We start from the raw sequence: 9,702 nt of genomic DNA, 5'->3' as shown, positions 1-9,702 counted from the left end.
GACACCCAGCGCTGCCGACGTCCACACGGGGTCGAAATGGTACCTACCTAGTTAACTGTAAGTACCTAGCCTATTAAATCAGAAAAGCGGTGCAAAGTTGTGATTACTACTCAATTTGGTGAGGTATTCTAAATAAATAAATTAAAGAGGCAGCTAATTAAACATGTGATTTCTAGCTGGGTTGCACAATTTTGTTGGCTAACGTTATATTTTCTTTTGACAATGGCTACCTAGATAAATGTCTAGAAATGCCGTGCTACAACGGCGACTCCTCCCCTCTCGACATTCCATCATGACGATAAAATATAGTTTTATATATATATATATATTTTTTTTTTTAGCTTTCCCACTGTTTCCCACTAACTATCTAGTTGGATAATAACGTGCAAACTGGAAACGTCCAAGTGTCTGGAAGTTCTGCTTGTGGAACGAAGCTAAAGTTAATCACCTGGCTGGCGGATTGTTTGTAACAAACACCCCACTGTTTGTAGGTAGCCTACGTTCCTGATTAGCTCGCTATGTGTAATACAAGTCTAATGTGATAGATATTCAGTTAGTTGACATAGCTAGTTACCATACAAGCTCAATGTTTATGTTGAAAAGTGAAAAAAAAGGATGTTCCTCGTGATTTGACTAGTTGGGGTTTTGTTCTGTTTATCAGAGCACAGTTGTGCTAGCTGGATCACTGCAAGACCATACTGATTGATGTCTGCAGATGTGCTTCAGGTTGGCCAGTGTGTAAACCAGCTGGGCTTGGAATGGAGACTCATTACCAAGAGTGGTGCAGTCCAGAGCAAGCAGAATGACAGGTGATCAAAAAACGTTTAAGTATCATTGCATGTCCATAGTTCACAGTACCAAAGTGACTGTGACTTGAACAAGGTACTTGAACAATCCCTAAATAGCTTGTGAGGGATACCAGGGCTATATTTTAACTTTTTCCCCAAGGAGTACATGTGCTTCTAAATTTTAAAAAAAATGTAGAAGCCCACAAATAAATTTAGGAGCACAATGAAAAATGTTTAAGTAACAGAGTTTATTAACAAACAATTTATTACATACATATTTATACTGTGTGCGTGTACTAAGGGACACATAATGGACACATACCACCAATCACACTTTGACTCATGGCTACTAGACACAAAGGATATCAGTTGTCCAGCTGCTTTTGTATGTTGGCCGTCTGGCACGCTTAGAGGTCAGCCAGCGGTCCACGGCAGGAGTGGGATCCAACTCCTTGACAGAAGACCCCCAGGCTGATCCTCATCAGGTCTTCGGTGGTAGAGACCCAAGGCAGCTTCTTGTCAATCTTAATCCGGTTCTGTGCAGAGAAGCCTCACTCACACTGGGCGGCTGAAAAGGGCAGCACCAGCATAAGCTGCACCAACTCCAGTATGTTCTAGGGAAAAGATGATATGTTTCAATTTCATTTTAATCTTACCATTAACTTATCAAAACCAACCATAAAAGGATACCATACATAACCACTCTGGACTGTTAGTCTACCTTGTAATCGTGCCTGTAGGGGTCCTTTGTCAACATTGTCTCCCACATGCCACTAAGACTTGTCCTTGAAATTGTGGCTGACCAGGATTTTCAGCCCCTGCCACTCATCCTGGATTGCAGCCATGTTGCACCCCTATCTGTAGGATTTAAAAGAGCAAGTGAGTTTGCAAATATGCAAATGTACAGTATAACTTTAGTCCGTCCCCTCGACCCGGGCGCGTACCAGGGACGCTCTGCACATGTCAATAGTCACCCTCGAAGCATCGTTACCCATCGCTCCACAAAAGCCGCGGCCCTTGCAGAGCAAGGGGAACCACTACTTCAAGGTCTCAGAGCTAGTGACGACACCGATTGAAACGGTCTTCTGACCATGTGTCAGGGTTTAGCACTCTGAAAGTCTCCACTGGGGTCTGGACACCCTCATTCTTCAGCAAACCACCAAACCTGGCTTTGAGATCATCCACGCCAATGTTGATGGCCGCCTCCATGTGCTGCTTTAGCTAGGGATTGGTGAGGTCCGTGTAGCCTTTCAGATTCCCCTTCAGTGTTATACCCTTTAACATAAATTTCACACACACACACACAATGAAAGGTCTGGCCATTTGTCTGTCTCCCATAAACATTTTTTAAAGACTTCTCCACTGCATTTCCCTCCTTATCCTCAAATTGTTCTATTGGGTAACGAATACATTGATTCCCACAATGAGAATCTGTCTTAATCATCGATTTCTCTTACATCCTAACAAGCTCTCATCCTAACACACCTGGAATCTCCTCTCATCACCCTGCTGCTGAGGAAGCATGGTCTGGATCTTCTCCATCATGCCTCCTGCCTTTTCCCTAAGCTTTAGTGCTTCCAGTCTGGTCACTGTCTTCCTCAACTCTGACATGGCTTGGGGGAGGATCAGGTCATTTCTTTGCAGGGTGAGGCTAAGTGAGGATAGCTCCTCAACTCTGACATGGCTTGGGGGAGGATCAGGTCATTTCTTTGCAGGGTGAGGCTAAGTGAGGATAGCTCCTCAAACATGTCAGAGAAAATGGCAGAATACACACGTGCATTCTCCATTTCCCGCTATATTGGTTAAGTAGTGAGTAAATAAACTAGCACCTGTAAATTACTTTATTCTGAAAGTTCATTTGAGTCTTGGACCTATTTTTTAAAACTAGTGTTGTATTCCATTTCCTGTGTAAAACTGACCTTCTTTGCCCTTGAACATCCACTGTTGTTGATGTGTTGCAGAACAACGGAGTACTGGCCTTCGTCAGCGGTAAGGTCCGTGTCTTGTCCATGCCGCAGGAACACTTTGAGCGCTCTGTGGACATGGGGGATCCAGCGAGTTCCCTTGACGCTAGACGGTGTGCAAATATCTACACTGAGCTCTTGCCCGAGAACATAGAGCTCTCGTTTGGATTTTCCGCTGAAGTGATACATCTTCTGAAGTGATACATATCAGATTCAGAAGATCATACACGACAGACACATTTGGCTCTTTCTTCTGAATGGTCAGTATTGCCAGCTCGAGCCTGTGAAAGTCAGAACAGAATCTTCCAAACAATTCACCCCACCCTCCCATCTCGTGCCAACAGAAAACTATAATTCTGTGGTATTTACCATTCCAGCACTTAGAGCACACACAGACACACACAGTATTGTTTAACATTATCTGCTAGCAAATAAAACTAATTCAGATAATTTATTAGTTACAAATATATATGGCATACAGTGGATTGGGATTATATGCCCCCCTTCCTCTCTGCAGGTGGTCAATCACTCCCCCACGGTGGCACCATCTGCCCGAAGGAGACCCACTTCTTCATCCATGACCCTCCATCTTCCTCTGGGCAAACAGCACGAAATGCGGCCTTGGTGGCATCCAAAACACCTCGAATGGACAAAAAAAAACAATAATACAAAAGCATTTATTACAAAATAAATTCAATCTCCATTACGAATAATGATTAAACTTTACACCAAAATAAAGCCTATAAAGATAAACAATTTACCAATGGCATGGAGTGTTCCGAAGTCTGTTGTCCGACCAAATTTGACTAAAGGTTCTTTCGCAATTTAGTATGGTCTGTTTATCTTATTTTCAGCTGTCTCCTCAGACAGAAACACTTTCCTCCTCAAGGCTGCTGACACCGTGCTTTATGGTGTCTCCTGTCTCAACATGTTCAGATCTCTGCACTGGATATGCCGCAGCCAGATGTTATGTTTCACTGCGCTATCTCTCTTTTCAGATGCGGGTTTTCCTGACACGAAGGCCGGGTTGTCCGCCTGTTTCAACCTTCTACAATATTTGCAGAACATTACATTGTTTTATAACTCTAGCCATGGTGACATTTTGAACCAATTCCCATTGAATCTATATGTTCTCCCTCCGCCGGCTACAGTGGACGCTGAAGTGACAGCCGGGGACACCGTAGCTTCGCTAACCGCCTCATGTAAACCTTGTGAAGAGGCTTCATTAGTTGAACCTTGCGAATCCCCCTCGCCGAATCTCCTCGTCTCTTATTCGCTTAAAATAAAATTGAATGGGCTTCATTTTTAGCGATGTCTGCACGTTAATTTACAGCCTATACCAATACTTTTCCCCCAGTGTTGTTCACCTTTCTCTCAGCACTGAAAACCCTACTGTGGTTGGCGCTTGTGGGAAAAAAAGAATAGATTACCGTAGATTGTAATCTTTACTCGCACTGTGCTCGTAAATCATTTTCCGGTTCGCACAAATCAATTTAAGGGCAAATGCGAGTGAAATACTCGCATTGTAGAGCCCTGGATACCTTTTACATAATGGTCTGAGTTGTTATGATACGCCATTTAAACCCACAAGGTTACAATGAACATTGGGGCGAGGAGAGTAATAGTTTACTCCAGCAGACGATGGAGGTGGAGAGAATAGATTACGACATTGGAGGGGTGCTACTTCACAGCCTGAGTGAGGGACACAGGATCTGGTGGGTAATCATGGGACTAGTCCCAAATGGCACCCTGTTCTCTATGTAGTGCCCTACTGTTGACCAGTGCCCATAGGGATATGGGACTCTACTCAAAAGTAGTGCACTTTATAGGGAACATTTTGTAATTTGAGATGCAGACATGGGCTCAAGCATAATTTGGAAAAAATAGAGGTCAGTGAACAGTAATAAGGGCCAGTTTCCCAGACACAGATTAAGCCTAGTCCTGGACTAAACAACACAGTCAATGGAGAATCTCCATTGAAATAGCTTTGTAGTCCAGGACTGAACGTATTATCTGGGTCTGGTAAACTGGCCCTGATGGTGTGTGGTCGCGATCTTCAGAGAAATGTCCTTTATGCTGATAGGAAACGTCTAGTCACCTAGGCAGCATAACATAATTGGCAATGATGAGTTTGCTGACTGTTTGTGCTGTCATTGTTCCAGGGCTCAGTTCCAAGCTGTGTGAGGAGGTCCGTGACAAGTTTCGGTCACATTTTGACTGGATCAGTGGCGCCGCACCAAAGTGCAGAGAATCCCGTTCAACACTACAGCACACTGCTGAGTTTAGCCTCACTGCAAAGGTATGTGTTTGTCTTCTTTGAGTCAAAAGTAGCCTTCGTTGCCCAATAATACTAAACCCAGAAGGAATACCAAATGTCTAGTTTTGAGTCAGACCTGGGCCTGTATTAATAAAGCTTTAGTAGGACTGCTGATCTAGGATCAGGTCCTCCCTGTCCATAATAATCTGATTCAACATCAAATTATATTTTATTGGTCGCATACACATATTTAGTAGATGTTATTGCAGGTGTAGTTAAATGCTTGTGTTCCTAGCTCCCAGCAGTTCAGTAATATCTAGCTGTAAAGACATTAAGGACAGTATGTGGATATAAGATTTAGTATATCTAGAATACGTAGGGTAGAATAGTGACTATGATATAAAAGGCAAAACTGATCCTAGATCAGCACTCTGAGAAGTTTGATGAATATGGGCCCTGGTCCTCGCCTGCCTTCAGGTCTGCTGAGAATGTGCTCCTGTTTCATAATGACCAGGCCCTGACCCTGAGCCCAGGCCCTACAGAGGGCGCTCATGAGCACATCATCCTCTCTCTCTCTGTTGTTCCACCAGCAGCAGAATCCCTCTGTGATGAATACACACATCACCTCACGCATGGCTGGACTACTGCTGCCTGTCCACAGCCTCACCACAGTCAGGTAGGTACCCATAGTCAGACACTAGGTCTGCATCCCAAATGGCACCCTATTCCTTATTTAGTGCACTACTTTTGACCATAGCCCCTTGTCAAAAGTAGTGCACTATGTACGGAATAGGGTTCCATTTGGGATGCAAACCAAGGACAATGACTACATTGTGATAGAAGGGCAATACGTTCTACTCTGCTGACCATGGCATTTTGTTACTAATGCTTTGTATTAAATACATGTCAATTAAATTGTCCCTCAGTGTAAATTGCTGATGTTGGTGGTTTCTCCAGTGGCCTGAGTTGAGGTGTGGAGCCCTTGGAACTGATTAGGTCTGTGTGCCCTTTACCTGCAGCCAGACTCCTTCACCCCTCAGGTTTGTTCCAGATGTGCCATTACAAACGCTTGTATGATGTCCATCTGAAAGACTTATAGTAAAATCGCATGTCTTTATTACATTGTAATTACATGTGTAAGTACAGTGTTTGAATGGATCAGTTGAATTATTATTTAATACACAGGGAATTGCTGGCCTCTCAGCGAAAGTGTTTGTTTGTGTCCGAATGGCACCCTTCTATTTATAGTGGACTACTTTTGACTAGGTTCCCTACAGGTCTCTGGTCAAAAGTAGTGCACTACACAGGGAGTAATGTGCCATTTGGGACTTAACCTGTATGTATTGTGATGCCTCTCCCACTTCAGTGAGAAGACTCGCTGGGAATCCTTGGCCAGCTGCACCCTCCAGCCTGTTCCACAGCTTTCCCCCATGGGGAAATCTGTATCCTTCAAACTATTGTCCAGATTCAACTCCAATTGCCGTTTTTAAGATCAATGGTGATATTTTTTTTATGGCAAATTTGCCCTGAAATCAATAGGCCTGTGTTTGGATATCTCTCACACCCAAGTCAGACTGTTCTTTCTGCTACCACACAGCAAGTGGTACCAATGCACCAAGTCTGGAACCAACAGCACCCTGAACAGCTCCAACCAGCCAGCCATAAGACTGCTAAATAGCTCATCAAATGGCTCCCTGCATTGACCCTATTTTGCACAAACTCTCTTGCACTGACTCTATACACACATACTGGACTCTACCCACACATACTGGACTCTACCCACACACTCACACATACTGGACTCTACCTAAACACTGACACATACTGGACTCTACCCACACATACTGGACTCTACCCACACACTCACACATACTGGACTCTACCTAAACACTGACACATACTGGACTCTACCCACACGCTCACACATACACTGACACCCCAACACACACACACCACATACGCTGTTGCTACTGTCTTATCTATCCTGTTGCCTAGTAACGTGACCCAAACCTATATGTACATTACATAGCTACCTCGTACCCCTGCACATCAACTCAGTTTTTTTTATTTTATTTCACCTTTATTTAACCAGGTAGGCCAGTTGAGAACAAGTTCTCATTTGCAACTGCGACCTGGCCAAGATAAAGCAAAGCAGTGTGACACAGACAACACAGAGTTACACATGGAGTAAACAATAAACAAGCCAATAAAACAAATCAATGACACAGTATAAAAAAGAAAGTCTAGATACAGTGTGTGCAAAAGGCATGAGGAGGTAGGCAATAAATAGGCCATAGGAGCGAATAGTTACAATTTTGCAGATTAACACTGGAGTGATAAATGATCAGATGGTCATGTACAGGTAGAGATATTGGTGTGCAAAAGAGCAGAAAAGTAAATAAATAAAAACAGTATGGGGATGAGGTAGGGAGATTGGGTGGGCTATTTACAGATGGACTATGTACAGCTGCAGCGATCGGTAAGCTGCTCAGATAGTTGATGTTTAAAGTCGGTGAGGGAAATAAAAGTCTCCAACTTCAGCGATTTTTGCAACTGCAATACTGGTACTCCTTGTATATAGCCATGTTATTTTCTACTCCCTGTATATAGCCATGTGTAATGGTTTTTCCTCCTCTTCGTCTGAAGAGGAGAGGCGAGAAGGATCGGAGGACTAATGTGGCGTGGTAAGTGTCCATGGTATTTATTTAAACACATAAACTGAACACTCCATACAAAAACAATAAACATAACGTGAATAACCGAAAACAGTACCGTGTGGTGTAAAACAATCACCCACAAACAAACAGTGAAAACCAGGCTACCTAAGTATGATTCTCAATCAGAGACAACTAACGACACCTGCCTCTGATTGAGAACCATACTAGGCCGAACACAAAAAACCAACCTAGAAACACAAAACATAGAATGCCCACCCAACTCACGTCCTGGTCAGAACATGACACCATGTTATTTTCTACTTCCTGTATATAGCCATGTTATTTCCTACTCCCTGTATGTAGATAGCCATGTTATTTTCTACTCCCTGTATGTAGATAGCCATGTTATTTCCTACTCCCTGTATGTAGATAGCCATGTTATTTTCTACTCCCTGTATGTAGATAGCCATGTTATTTTCTACTTCCTGTATGTAGATAGCCATGTTATTTTCTACTCCCTGTATGTAGATAGCCATGTTATTTTCTACTTCCTGTATATACAGTGCCTTGCGAAAGTATTCGGCCCCCTTGAACTTTGCGACCTTTTGCCACATTTCAGGCTTCAAACATAAAGATATAAAACTGTATTTTTTTGTGAAGAATCAACAACAAGTGGGACACAATCATGAAGTGGAATGACATTTATTGGATATTTCAAACTTTTTTAACAAATCAAAAACGTAAAATTTGGGCGTGCAAAATTATTCAGCACCCTTAAGTTAATACTTTGTAGCGCCACCTTTTGCCGCGATTACAGCTGTAAGTCGCTTGGGGTATGTCTCTATCAGTTTTGCACATCGAGAGACTGAAATTTTTTCCCATTCCTCCTTGCAAAACAGCTCGAGCTCAGTGAGGTTGGATGGAGAGCATTTGTGAACAGCAGTTTTCAGTTCTTTCCACAGATTCTCGATTGGATTCAGGTCTGGACTTTGACTTGGCCATTCTAACACCTGGATATGTTTATTTTTGAACCATTCCATTGTAGATTTTGCTTTATGTTTTGGATCATTGTCTTGTTGGAAGACAAATCTCCGTCCCAGTCTCAGGTCTTTTGCAGACTCCATCAGGTTTTCTTCCAGAATGGTCCTGTATTTGGCTCCATCCATCTTCCCATCAATTTTAACCATCTTCCCTGTCCCTGCTGAAGAAAAGCAGGCCCAAACCATGATGCTGCCACCACCATGTTTGACAGTGGGGATGGTGTGTTCAGCTGTGTTGCTTTTACGCTAAACATAACGTTTTGCATTGTTGCCAAGAAGTTCAATTTTGGTTTCATCTGACCAGAGCACCTTCTTCCACATGTTTGGTGTGTCTCCCAGGTGGCTTTTGGCAAACTTTAAACGACACTTTTTATGGATATCTTTAAGAAATGGCTTTCTTCTTGCCACTCTTCCATAAAGGCCAGATTTGTGCAATATACGACTGATTGTTGTCCTATGGACAGAGTCTCCCACCTCAGCTGTAGATCTCTGCAGTTCATCCAGAGTGATCATGGGCCTCTTGGCTGCATCTCTGATCAGTCTTCTCCTTGTATGAGCTGAAAGTTTAGAGGGACGGCCAGGTCTTGGTAGATTTGCAGTGGTCTGATACTCCTTCCATTTCAATATTATCGCTTGCACAGTGCTCCTTGGGATGTTTAAAGCTTGGGAAATCTTTTTGTATCCAAATACGGCTTTAAACTTCTTCACAACAGTATCTCGGACCTGCCTGGTGTGTTCCTTGTTCTTCATGATGCTCTCTGTGCTTTTAACGGACCTCTGAGACTATCACAGTGCAGGTGCATTTATACGGAGACTTGATTACACACAGGTGGATTGTATTTATCATCATTAGTCATTTAGGTCAACATTGGATCATTCAGAGATCCTCACTGAACTTCTGGAGAGAGTTTGCTGCACTGAAAGTAAAGGTGCTGAATAATTTTGCACGCCCAATTTTTCCGTTTTTGATTTGTTAAAAAAGTTTGAAATATCCAA

The sequence above is a fragment of the Oncorhynchus clarkii genome, chromosome 3 (assembly GCF_045791955.1).
Source record: "Oncorhynchus clarkii lewisi isolate Uvic-CL-2024 chromosome 3, UVic_Ocla_1.0, whole genome shotgun sequence".
NCBI lineage: Eukaryota > Metazoa > Chordata > Actinopteri > Salmoniformes > Salmonidae > Oncorhynchus > Oncorhynchus clarkii.
The sequence above is the reverse complement of the archived record's forward strand: the minus strand, read 5'-3'. Positions refer to the sequence as shown.